At 46.8% G+C, this 13,194-nt stretch overlaps 1 protein-coding gene across 11 annotated transcripts in view; it reads right to left on the reverse strand.

The window, feature by feature from the left end:
• DLG2 (discs large MAGUK scaffold protein 2) overlaps nucleotides 1-13,194 on the reverse strand; it is a 901,255-nt gene that overhangs the window by 863,614 nt on the left and 24,447 nt on the right. The gene's annotated exons all lie outside the window — the stretch shown is intronic.

The raw sequence follows: 13,194 nt of genomic DNA on the forward strand, positions 1-13,194 counted from the left end.
TGGCAGGGAGTTCATCGGACTCCACTGGCGCAGTGTAGTGCTTCCAATCTCAGCTGTGAACTCACTGGGGTCTTTAGCGAACAACTATCTTTCAGTCTCTGCTCCCTTGAACACTTAATTATCACGGCTAATAACTAATTAATAGACTTATCTTCCATGAATTTGCCAAGGCCTTTTCTGTCTGCTATGTACATAGTGCATTGATGGCTGGCTGGATATCTAGCGCTGAATGGGAATGTATTTCTCTCCCCACACACACTTTATTTTACACAGGAAATTTCCCGTTTTGTAAATTCATTTGTAGCAATAAATAGTTACCAAATGCCATCAAGATATTAGGCGAGCTTGGCAGTTTCAGTTTCTAGATTTGTTTACTAAATGCAGGTAAGGTAAAAGGTAAAGGACCCCTGGATGGTTAAGTCCGGTCAAAGGCGACTATGGGGTGCGGCGCTCATCTCGCTTTCAGGCCGAGGGAGCCGGCGTTTGTTCGCAGATAGCTTTCCGGGTCATGTGGCCAGCATAACTAAACCGCTTCTGGCACAACGGGGCACTGTGACAGAAGCCAGAGCACGTGGAAACGCTGTTTACCTTCCCTCTACAGTGGTACCTATTTATCTACTTGCACTGGTATGCTTTCAAACTCCTAGGTTGGCAGAAGCTGGGACAGAGCAATGGGAGCAAGTAATGGAAGTAAATTAGGGAGCAAGTCTATAATCAAGAAGCTGGCATAAAGAACAGGGCTGTAAATTAAGTCGGCATAAAGTTACACCAAATCTAATCCCCATTCAGCATTGTGGCTGCTGCTACTGCTCAGCCGACACACAGTAGAGGGAAAACAAGCTTTTAATATAGTGTGATTTGCTGGGCTGCCAGGTCACATTACCAAGCTGAACAGGCTTAGGATCCAGTCTACGTCCCCGCTCTGTACGCCCACCCCAAACATGCCTCTTTGGGGAGACTTATGCTGGCTGAGCCCCAACCAGAATGACCAAGTCATTGTCATATGTTCATATGTTCAACTGAGCTGGGGTTGGGGACTTAGCAAACATGCTCAGCCAGGAATCAGCTGGCTGAGTCAGAGATCTGCTGCACCCTAAGCTGCTCATTTCTTGCAAGATTTAGGAAATTGCATCCTAAATGTACTAAATCAAATCACTTTCCAGGACAGCGGGAAATTTTCAAATATGAGCAGGGAAATGTCTGACACAAGTCGTGGGGAATTCAGCTTCGTGTATGCTTAGCTCTAGTTAATGCATGAAGTGGTTAAGACCATAGAGTAAGCTGCTTTGCCAGACTTGACTCTCCTTGAGTGGTCAGCAAATTCTCTTTGTTCACGCTCATTCAGCACCTATTTTAAGATGATTATCTTTATTCATGGAAAGGGGGAAATGCAGGGTTGTATCCAAAACTATTGTTACATTACAGACTTCATCTTATGCAACAGAACCGCCCTCCACCTTCTCTACAGTCCCTCACCCTATACCAGGTGAGGTTTGACCAAAGCTGAATGATGGAGGGTATGTTGCTTAATAGCTACAAAAGCAAGGGTTGCCAACTTTGCATGCAGAGGTGCCAGTGTGCCTTCAAATACTTCTATGGCACCTGTAAAGCATCTCTGTGAATACTCCCTCAAAAATCCACAGTGCACGACAGACTGTTTGCTCTTCCTGCTCAGTTCCTGTTTGCAGTGTCCCAGCCTTACCTACATGGAAAACTCACCCTTAAAATGCCCATTTTTCACTGAATGCCAGAAATGGACATTACGTTCTGAACAGGAATGGTGACGGTGGCTTTTCCGAGACTGTGCAACCATTTTGTGTCATGGCATCCCTTCCCTCAAAGCTGCCATTTTGTTTTACACCACATACCACACACACACCTCATGGCAGCCATTTTGTGACTGGGGCCCACAACGACACTTGCTCAAAATGTCAAGATATGCCCACTGGCTCAAAATATGCCCACTGGCTAAAGCCATAACATCCAGATAAAAAACTGTATTAAATGTAAAGCATGGTCGGGTCTCCCTTGGAATCCAGACACTGCCACTTTGAAGCTGGGCATCAGGACTCCTTAACACAACTTGTGCAGCATTGTGTGTGTGTGTCGCACCCCCCACCACACACTAATAAATAGCTCAGCAGCCTTGTGTCCCAAGGCTTACATATCATCTGCCTCCTCGTTCCTTCTGGTTTTCTTCATTATCTTGGTATGAATTGTGCTATCAGCAACATTTCAAGTTAAGGCAGGATTATCTAAAAATATTACTTGATGATTTCTCTTTTCCGCTCTCACATGACTAGCCAGAAAGGGCTATATTTGGCTAAAAGCAGCAAATAAAGGCTGATCCAAGTTTTGTGCTGCGATCAAGGCCATAAATCCACACTTCCCACTATCACATGAGATTAATTAGAAACGTCATTCCCTATCGAGAAATTTTTATAGGCACGGCAATTGATTTCAGTAAGCTGAAATCTGTGGTGCTTTGGGCTGCAATCCTATACACACTTATCCTGTGGGGCTTACTTCTGAGTAGACACAAATGGGATTGCACCGTTAACATGCCCCTTTCCCTTTCCTAAATCACGTTAACGCGTAGACCTCTATAAAAACTTCTCTTGTGCCTACAATTAAGTTGGGCTACGAATACAACTAACCAAATAATGACACTAACATTAAATATTTAACTTTTGCACAGGAGCTTTTTCGGGCATTCAGAATAGTTCACATCCATCGTCTCTAATTTTACAACAACCCTGTAGTGTTGGGTTGTGGTACGTAGAAAGGCTGAAGCTGAAAGAATAAGTCAAGGGTGAGGAAAGCTTTTTGGTCCCCTCACCCTACAAGCAAACTTTGACAGGGAGGCGGGACCCACCCCCACCCCACCCCCATCAATCACCTGACTTCAGTCTCCTAAACCATCGCTTAGCATTACAAATGAATCCTGCCCAGTGACTTAACTGTGATTTGTTTACTGCCAACAAACCACAACCTGAAGCTATGGTTTGTTGCTGGCTTACAAATCATGCTTTGCCTTAACTACGGTCTGGCATTACGTGTGAACCCAGCACTTTCCTTAACTCGTGGTTTGATGCCTCCAGGACAAGACAGTCACCAACAAAGGCTCCTAGGAAACAAACCTAACTTTGGAGAAACAATTCAGGGTTTGTTTGATCGTCTGGGGGACAATTTGTGGTTTATTAAACAACCTATGACTGAGTGTCATGTCCTTCTTGAACTGTGGTGCTCAGAACTGGACACAGTACTTCAGACCTCACCTGGAGTACTGTGTCCAGTTCTGAGCACCACAGTTCAAGAAGGACACTGACAAACTGGAACGTGTCCAGAGGAGGGCAACCAAAATGGTCAAAGGCCTGGAAACGATGCCTTATGAGGAACGGCTAAGGGAGCTGGGCATGTTTAGCCTGGAGAAGAGGAGGTTAAGGGGTGATATGATAGCCATGTTCAAATATATGAAAGGATGTCACATAGAGGAGGGAGAAAGGTTGTTTTCTGCTGCTCCAGAGAAGCGGACACGGAGCAATGGATCCAAACTACAAGAAAGAAGATTCCACCTCAACATTAGGAAGAACTTCCTGACAGTAAGAGCTGTTCGACAGTGGAATTTGCTGCCAAGGAGTGTGGTGGAGTCTCCTTCTTTGGAGGTCTTTAAGCAGAGGCTTGACAACCATATGTCAGGAGTGCTCTGATGGTGTTTCCTGCTTGGCAGGGGGTTGGACTCGATGGCCCTTGCGGTCTCTTCCAACTCTATGATTCTATGATTCTATTCTATGATTCTATTAATTTAGCCAATGGGAATTAAGTCAGACTGGTCCAGCAGCAGAGATGTGCTGAGGTGAGGTGTGTCAAGACCATTGTGCCAAGGTAGTGATACTATTGAACAGACTCCCATGAGATGTGATAGACTCTCCTTCAGTTGAATGGTCATCTGTAATGTATGATCTAGCTGAGATTCCAGCATTGCAGGGGGTTGGACTAGATGTCCTTTGGTTTCCCTTCGAACTCTACAATTCTATGATTCTTTGGGGTCTTTGAGTATATGGGAATTCGGCCTGGGCCTGCTTTGAAAAATGATGAATTCTCTGTTCCTTCCAAATACTTTTTCAAGCAACTGCAAGTCGTCTCTATCACAATCTAGCCTTTGGCAAAATCTCAAAGAACATCCAAGTGGGTGTTTTACAACATCTTCCTTGACATTTTTTCAGGTGCTATTCAGGAACCAGCAAGAAGAACACAGATTTCAGTAAGCTATAATTTGGCTGCATACCTGACAGGGGGGGAAAAAGAAGAAGAAGAAGAAAGATCTGGCTGCCTGAGATCATTTGCAGGAGTGTTGTTTTTCTACTCCAGAGAGGAGCCTTCAGGGGAGGGGCTATGCAAAAATTCACGCTTAAGTTTTTTAGGACAGTTTTGCTTATGAAATGAAGATGGTGGTTGGGACTTTTCACTCAAGATAAAAGCCGCCCTTGAAAGTTAAGTTCTGCTATTAAATAACTGCTCAAGTTGGAAAATAAAAATGATGCTCCTTTGAGATTATAAAGGCTTATCCAGATCATCAGTTCAAAGGGTGCACCTATCCCATTTTAGCCCAGTACATTTCCAAGCACAATTCAAAGTGTTGGTGCTGACCTTTAAAGCCCTAAACGGCCTCGGTCCTGTATACCTGAAGGAGCATCTTCACCCCCATCATGCAGCCCAGACGGACACTGAGGTCCAGCGCTGAGGGCCTTCTGGCGGTTCCCTTGCTGCGAGAAGCCAAGTTACAGGGAACCAGGCAGAGGGCCTTCTCGGTAGTGCCACCCACCTTGTGGAACGCCCTCCCACCAGATGTCAAGGAAATAAACAACTATCTGACTTTTACAAGACATCTGAAGGGAACCCTGTTTATGGAAGTTTTTACTGTTTGATATTTTATTGTGTTTTTAATATTCTTTTGGAAGCTACCCAGAGTGGCTGGGGAAACCCAGCCAGATGGGCGGGGTATAAATAATAAATTACTTTTATAATTATTTTTATTATTATTTATAGTATAGCCATGCAATCCTGTTTAGAGGTAGGGAGGTGTCTTTTTATTTTTTTAAAGAAAACTACCTTTAAAATGGTCCTTGATCAATTTCCCTGGCGATAGCCAGTGCCAATAAACAAAGAGTCCTTGAAAATCACACACACAACTGGAGGGGTGGTGGTTGTTGTTGTCGTCGTCGGCATCCCTCTATCTCGAGAGACAATGGAGTGCACTTCCGGGGGTGAAGTCAAACCTCTGCAATAGCAGCGCACAAGTGACCTTCTCAGGATGCAAACCTGGGTAGTGTGTATGGAGGTCCTGGGCTGCCCAGATGACAAGGCCCCCCTCTCAGCCTTGCTGATGTGGTCCAAAGGAAAGCAGTTTATCATCAGCTTGCCTGCAGGAATTGCTGGAAGGAGGTGTACAAGGCGCCAGAACTCCCATCATCCCTAGTCACTGACCATGCTGGCTGGAGATTATGGGAACTGGAGTGCAGCAGCATCTCTTGTGCCCCCGGAACACTTCAAATGAATAAAATGAAATGTGCACACATAAACTTGATGTACGTAAGCTACATTGCCAGCCACAAAAAGTGCCACAGTGCCTCTTTACATCAGTCTTCTGTTCCAAAAGCACGCACGCAAACCAGATACGGCGGCTTTTCTCTTGTTCTTGCTGCTGCCGGGAAGATCGTGTGCCAAGAAAAGCTGAAAGTGTAAATTTTCAGTTCACAGCAACGCTGCAAATGCCCCAGTTTTGAAAAACGCAGAGGGAGGTTACACAAGCTCGAGAATGGAGCTGGCGTGTATGTGTTTTGAAAGGATCCGGGAAATGCGCCGTCCTTTAGAGGCAGGGTTTATCTGTGTTTTAGAAAAAACCCTATAGAGATTAGATTTTACCTAATGCTGCGTAAGATGATTACAGCTATTTGCGGAGCATTAATTCCCGCTCAAAACAAAATGATGTTTTATAGAGATGATTCCACACAAATGCACTCTGTGCGCTCACACACATATCCACATATCAATCTCCTCGTTCCCCAGCAGAGCTCCCTAAGCTGGAAAACCATGCACTTTTCTTAATGATAAATGTACACAGCAAAAAGGTGGCCGAGAGGAGGAGGAGGAGGAAGAGGAGGAGGAGAATCTACAAATATTGTGCCTGCTTATTCATCTAGTTAGCTGGTGTTGCATGGTGGCTTAGTAGGGACTGAGCTACGAATCAGGAAGTCCCCCGTCTGAATCTAAGCTCAGCCAGAAACTCACTTGGGGAGTCACTGTCTCAGCCTCAGGTCCCCCCACCCCACCAGCAATGTGTAAGTGTAAAGGGACCCCTGACCCATTAGGTCCAGTCGTGAGCGACTCTGGGGTTGCGCGCTCATCTCGCTCTATAGGCTGAGGGAGCCGGTGTACAGCTTCTGGGTCATGTGACCAGCATGACTAAGCCGCTTCTGGTGAACCACAGCAGCACACGGAAACACTGTTTACCTTCCCGCCAGAGCAGTTCCTATTTATCTACTTGCACTTTGACGTGCTTTCGAACTGCTAGGTCGGCAGGAGCAGGGACCGAGCAGCGGGAGCTCACCCCGTCGCGGGGATTCGAACCGCTGACCTTCTGATTGGCAAGTCCTAGGCTCTGTGGTTTAACCCGCAGCGCCACCCGCATCCCACCAGCAATATAGGGGGGCAATAATAGGTACACAGGAAGTTGCCTTATACCTACTCAAACCAATGGTCCATCTTGCTCAGTATTGCCTTCACTAACCCATGACGGGGCTCTTTCTTGCAATGTTTGGATGCATGGAAGAAGAGGTGTCAGAAATCACCCCATTTGCTCACTTCCTTTGCCCATGGAGGGGGTTTTCTGAATGCATGTGGCAATTGCCCAAGTACGCTTGGTGTGTGTTTGTTGTGACCGAGAGGGGTGCACTTGGTAAGAGAGGCAGGGAGGGTATTGGCAAAAATGTATAAATCCAAATCAAATAAGTGTTGGAAATGTAAAGAAAAAGAAGGTTCTTTATCATATGTGGTGGTCTTGTAGTAAGGTTAAAGCTTACTGGGAAATGATATATAATGAATTGAAAAAGATGTTTGAAGTAAGTTTTGTAAAATAATAATAATAATAATAATAATAATAATAATAATAATAATAATAATACAACAACCAGAAGCTTTTCTTTGGGGGATTATAGGGACAGAATTACCTAAACTGTATAGAAACCTATTCTTGTACTCGCAACTACAGCAGCAAGTATGTTACCTGCCCAAAAACGGAAAGAAGAAGAAGAATGGATACAAAAACTTATGGAATATGCAGAAATATTGAAACATACCAGAAAAATAGGAAATCAAGATAACAAACTTTTTACAAAAGAATGGAAATGGTTTATTGAATATTTACAAATAAACTGTAAACAGTTAAGAACATTGGCAGGATTATTGATTATTGTATTATAAAACCTGCAGTTTTATAATAGTATATATTTAAACTAGATGAATAAATGAGCAAATTAAGATAATTTGGATATGTAGAAAATATTAAAAGATAAATTCAAGGAACCGCAGAAAGAGGGGGGAGGAAGTCAAGTTTTGAAATGTTAAGATGATTGTAAAATTATTGAAATGTATAAAATTGAAAATCATAAATAAAATAATTTTGAAAAGAGAGGCAGGGAGGGAGAGAAGGTGGAGGTATTGCATGTTTGTGGCCTGTATGTGTGGCCTGCAAGAGAGGGGGAGAAATGCACTTGGGCCGAGAGAAGGTGGAGAAATATAACAGAATCATAGAATTATAGAATTGGAAGGGTTCCTGTGGGTCATCTAGTCCAACCCCCTGCCATGCAGGCATCTCAATGAAAGCATCCCTGAGAGATGACGATCCAACCTCTGCTTAAAAACCTCCAGGGAAGGAGAGTCCACCTTCCCAGGTGAGAGAAATGTTATGTGGTGTATCAGAGACGGAGAGATGTGGCTGCAGAGAAACAGAATGCCAGGGAGGTTCGACTGAATTCTTCTCCCTGATACACTAGCTTTCTGCATGCAATGTTGTTGTTTTTTCCCTCAACAGTGGGGAAAAGCAGACATGCAATTCTTGGCATGCTACCTGCATCATTTTTTCTCCCCATTCGGACCCCCCACCCCTTCCACCATTGCCCTTTTAAGGTAGGGACAGGAAGCCAAGGCACAGGGAACTCTATCTGGACCCCGGGACCCTCTCCAAGCCATGCCAATGTCAGGGACGGGCAAGACACTGATGAGTGTGTAGCAGGGGAACAGTGGCGTAGCATGGGGGGTGCAGGGGGGGCCGGCCGCACCGGGCGCAATATCTGGGGTTTAGGGTTAGAGGGCGCAAATCCACGGGTTAGGGGGTGCAAATTACTTGCCCCGGGTGCTGACAACCCACGCTACGCCACTGCAGGGGAAGCAGGGCTGGAGTCTGACTCAGCAGGCAGGGTCAGTGATTTGGGGGAACCTGTATCAGCCATAAGGCAAGAGTCTGAGGCAGGGGAAGCTTCAGAGCTGGAGAGTGGGGCAGAGGATGGGTTGGAAGGGCTTCCCCACCCTATTCTGTGCCACTTTCTCCCAGAACCAGGAAGGGGGTGAAAAGGGATGAGCAGAGGAAGCTTCCACGCAGGCATAGCCTCTGGCTGCATGTAGGCAGCCAGTCGGGGGAAGGTGCATAAACTGGTGGCTGGTACTTAAAATGGTCCCCTGCTGTGGCAACTGCTCTGACTTGGGAATAGCTGCCTATCAAGGGGCTGTCAGGAAGGCAGGTTCATCCACAGGTCAGGAAAGGGGACTTGAGATGTGAAGAAGAAGAGTTTGGATTTGATATCCCGCTTTATCACTCCCCTTCAGGAGTCTCAAAGTGGCTAACATTCTCCTTTCATTTCCTCCCCCACAACAAACACTCTGTGAGGTGAGTGGGGCTGAGAGACTTCAGAGAAGTGTGACTGGCCCAAGGTCACCCAGCAGCTGCATGTGGAGGAGTGGAGACGCGAACCTGGTTCCCCAGATTACGAGTCCACCGCTCTTAACCACTACACCACACTGGCTCTCGAGCGTGCAATCACCTCTTATTCACAAAAGTAAAAACACAACTGAGTTCATTCTAGGCTAATCTGGTCCCTCTCTAGCCCTCTCCTCCTAAACTTGTCCCAAGCTGTCGTAAATTGCTGCAAGGGGGTGGGACCCCCCTCTGGACCTTTCTGGCCCATGGCTCAGCAATGTGCAAGGCTCTTTGTGACATGGGTGTCAGTGGAAAAGTAGTTGCAGAGGGATTGCCCAGCCGCTGAGCAACCAAAACAGCATCTGGCTCCTCTCTCTCAAAGTCTGCACTCATATTGAGTCCCTCGGCGCCCAGCCCTGTCCCTTGAATGGCTTTCTTATTCTGAGCCCCTGTGTTCACTCAAACCTCCTGCTTCCCCCTCTGTGTCCTCCCTGGGGGGGGGGGATCTTGACTTGTCATCTCCCACCACTCTTTGCCATCCAGTCAGTCCCTGACACTGCCTAGACACTAGATTGGTGTGCGACGATATACAGAGCTCTACAGAAGTGACTGTAGATGTTATCTTTGACAATGAAAAGGTTGCTTTCTACCGTGCGCATTTATTTGGCTGGGAAGCGCCCTTGCCCCATTGGTCGCACCTTTTCGCCTCACTGGAATGTGTCCTTGAACAAAAGCAATACATCATGCTCGGCCAGGTGAAGAAATGTGTGCTGTTGTCAGAAACCTGTGACTTTTGCATGGGTCTTTGGTACCGAGCTAAGGCACACAGCTGTTCCTCTGCCTACTTTTGCCTTGGAGTGGCCACTGAGACCATATAACACCGGTCCTGAAAGACCTACATTGGCTCCCAGTACGTTTCTGAGCACGGTTCAAAGTGCTGGTGTTGACCTTTAAAGCCCTAAACGGCCTCGGCCCAGTATACCTGAAGGAGCGTCTCCACCCCCATTGTTCTGCCCGGACACTGAGGTCCAGTGATGAGGGCCTCCTGGCGGTTCCCTCCCTCTGAGAAGTGAGGTTACAGAAAACCAGGCAGAGGGCCTTCTCGGTGGTGGCGCCCGCCCTGTGGAACGCCCTCCCACCAGATGTCAAAGAGAAGAACTACCACCAGAACTTTAGAAGACATCTGAAGGCAGCCCTGTTTAGGAAAGTTTTTAATTTTATTTTATCATGTTTTTAATATTCTGTTGGGAGCCGCCCAGAGTGGCTGCGGAAACCCAGCCAGATGGGAGGGGTATGATATAAAAAAATTAGAATATATGTTTCATTTCTTCGATGGTTGTGAAGACCACAGCCAGCCAGAGTAGGATGCCTGTTTTGGTGCAGCATGGCTGAGTGGATTGAGATTGCCAAGATGGCACTTATTATATATAACAGAGCATCCTCTGATAAACTACCCTCTAGCCACGGCACTGCCAGCCTCTCAGTTCTCCATTTCAATTATTCATCTGTTTCTATAATCAAGGCCTCATTCATATTTATTACTCTTACAGCAACCTAGTAATGAGTCCTGATTCCTCTGCTAGGGAAACATGATACGTCTTAAAAGATTATGCTGCTTAGAAGCATCTCTACTAAGGTTCAGGGGCTGAATGCAAAGGGAAAGGAAATCCAGGCCCAAGTATTTGTGGGGTTTCCCCTACCCATAATTAAAAGCTGCACCTCCAAAAATCCTAGTCGCAGTTCTGGGGTCACCATTTTCTGGAACTGCAGCCGGCCCCAACATTAGGCATGGGAGACAAATTCAATTTCATTTGCATTTTAATGAGAAACTCCTTAATTCGCACTTCTCAAACCAATAAGCGAAATGAAACCCAATCACCCTACTAAATTCACACTTCTCAATTTTTTTGTGATGTGGATCTCCATTGATGAGATCTCGCCTAAGCGCCCTCTGCGACCCCGTCGAAACCGGGCACCTTGGTTTACTGAGGAGCTCCGGAAAATGAAGCGGGATCTCAGACGGCTAGAGCGAGTATGGCGACGGACTCGTGACGGAGCCTCAAGAACATCTTATAGGACGCTTATGAAAGCCTATGAGATGGCTATGAAAGCTGCTAAAAAATCTTACTTTGCAGCTTCCATTGCATCCGCTAGCTCTCGCCCGGCACAACTTTTTAGAATAATTAGGTCATTAACGTCCTTAGGAGGACAACCAAATCTAAGCACAAACTCGACCCACAGCTGTGAGGCATTTGCGAGCTTTTTTGCGGAGAAAGTCCTGTTGCTCCGCAGTGACCTCCCTGCCAATTTAGATACAGTGACTGAACTGAAGGCCCCTCGACTGACTTCGGGTCCAGTGTTGGACCATTTCGATCGGATACTCCCTACTGATGTGGATAGATTCCTCCAAGTTAGTAGGCCCACCACCTGCCTCCTTGATCCGTGCCCGTCTTGGCTGATTAGGGAGTGTCCAGATGTTGTGTGGACCCCCCTGGCTGAAATTATCAATTTGTCCCTTGACACGGGGACATTCCCAGGGGAACTGAAGGAAGCAGTGGTGTGTCCACTCTTAAAGAAAACTTCATTAGATCCCTTAGACCTATCCAATTACCGCCCAGTTTCAAATCTTCCATATCTGGGTAAGGTAATTGAGAGAGCGGTTGCTGAACAGCTTGGTAAGTTTCTGGAGGAAACATCGGCATTAGATCCATTCCAGTCCAGTTTTCGTCCTGGTTTTGGGACGGAGACGGCTCTGGTTGCCCTAACAAATGATCTCCGTAGACAACTAGATCGAGGAGGGTCAGGACTGCTGATCCTTTTAGATTTGTCAGCAGCCTTTGACATGGTCGATCATGATCTTCTGGACCACCGCCTCGCAGACGTGGGGATACAGGGCATAGCCCGTAACTGGTTGTGCTCTTTTATCTCTGGTCGGGGAGGGTGACACTAGGGAGGGAAATGTCGTCGCGCCACTCCTTGGTGTGTGGAGTGCTGCAGGGCGCAATTCTCTCCCCGATGCTTTTTAACATCTTTATGCGCCCCCTTGCCCAGATTATCCGGAGCTTTGGGCTGGGCTGTCACCAATATGCTGATGACACTCAGCTCTATCTGTTGATGGATGGCCACACCGACTCGGCCCCAAACACACTGACCAGATGTTTGGAAGCTGTGGCTGGATGGTTTCGTGGGAGCCGATTGAAACTAAATCCTTCGAAGACAGAGGTCCTATGGCTAGGTCGGGATGGCATGGGGATGAGGGACCAACTCCCTTCTCTTGCAGGGGCCCAGTTAGTGCCATTGCCTTCCGTTAAGAGTTTGGGTGTAATCCTTGACGCCTCCCTTTCCATGGAGGCGCAAGTTACAGCAACAGCCAAGGCGACATTTTTCCACCTTCGCCGCATCAAGCAGTTGGTCCCTTACCTTTCCCGCCCCGATCTGGCCACAGTGATCCATGCGACGGTCATCTCCAGGCTTGACTACTGTAATTCGCTCTACGCAGGGCTGTCCTTGAAGCTGTCCCAGAAACTCCAGCGAGTACAGAATGCTGCAGCGAGGCTCCTCACGGGGTCTCTGCCATGGGAGCATATTCACCCAGTGCTTTTCAAGCTGCACTGGCTCCCGGTGGAGTACAGGGTCAGATTTAAGGTGCTGCTTTTGACCTTTAAAGCCCTTCACGGCCTAGGACCCTCGTACCTACGGGACCGCCTCTCCTGGTATGCCCCACGGAGAGCCTCAAGGTCCATAAATAACAACACCCTAGTGGTCCCAGGCCCTAAGGAAGTTAGATTGGCTTCAACCAGAGCCAGGGCCTTTTCAGCTCTGGCTCCGGCCTGGTGGAACGCTCTGCCTCATGAGACCAGGGCCCTGCAGGATCTGATTTCTTTCCGCAGGGCCTGTAAGACAGAGTTGTTCCGCCTGGCCTTTGGCTTGGAGCCAATTTGATTCCCTCCCTCCCTCTCTTTCTTTTTTCTTTTCCTTCTCCTCCTGCGATGAGGCTGCATTTTAATATTTTAATGTTACATTATTTTCATGTTGTATTTTACTTTTGTTTTTAAGTTGTAATCATTCATCTTGTTTTTATTATTGCTTGTAAGCCGCTCTGAGCCCGGCCTTGGCTGGGGAGGGCGGGGTATAAATAAAAATTATTATTATTATTAGTATTATTATTATTATTATTATTATTATTATCAATGTGCACAGACATCCATGCATTGGGGAAA

The sequence above is a fragment of the Podarcis tiliguerta genome (assembly GCF_965153285.1).
Source record: "Podarcis tiliguerta genome assembly, chromosome: 4".
In the NCBI taxonomy this organism is placed as follows: domain Eukaryota; kingdom Metazoa; phylum Chordata; class Lepidosauria; order Squamata; family Lacertidae; genus Podarcis; species Podarcis tiliguerta.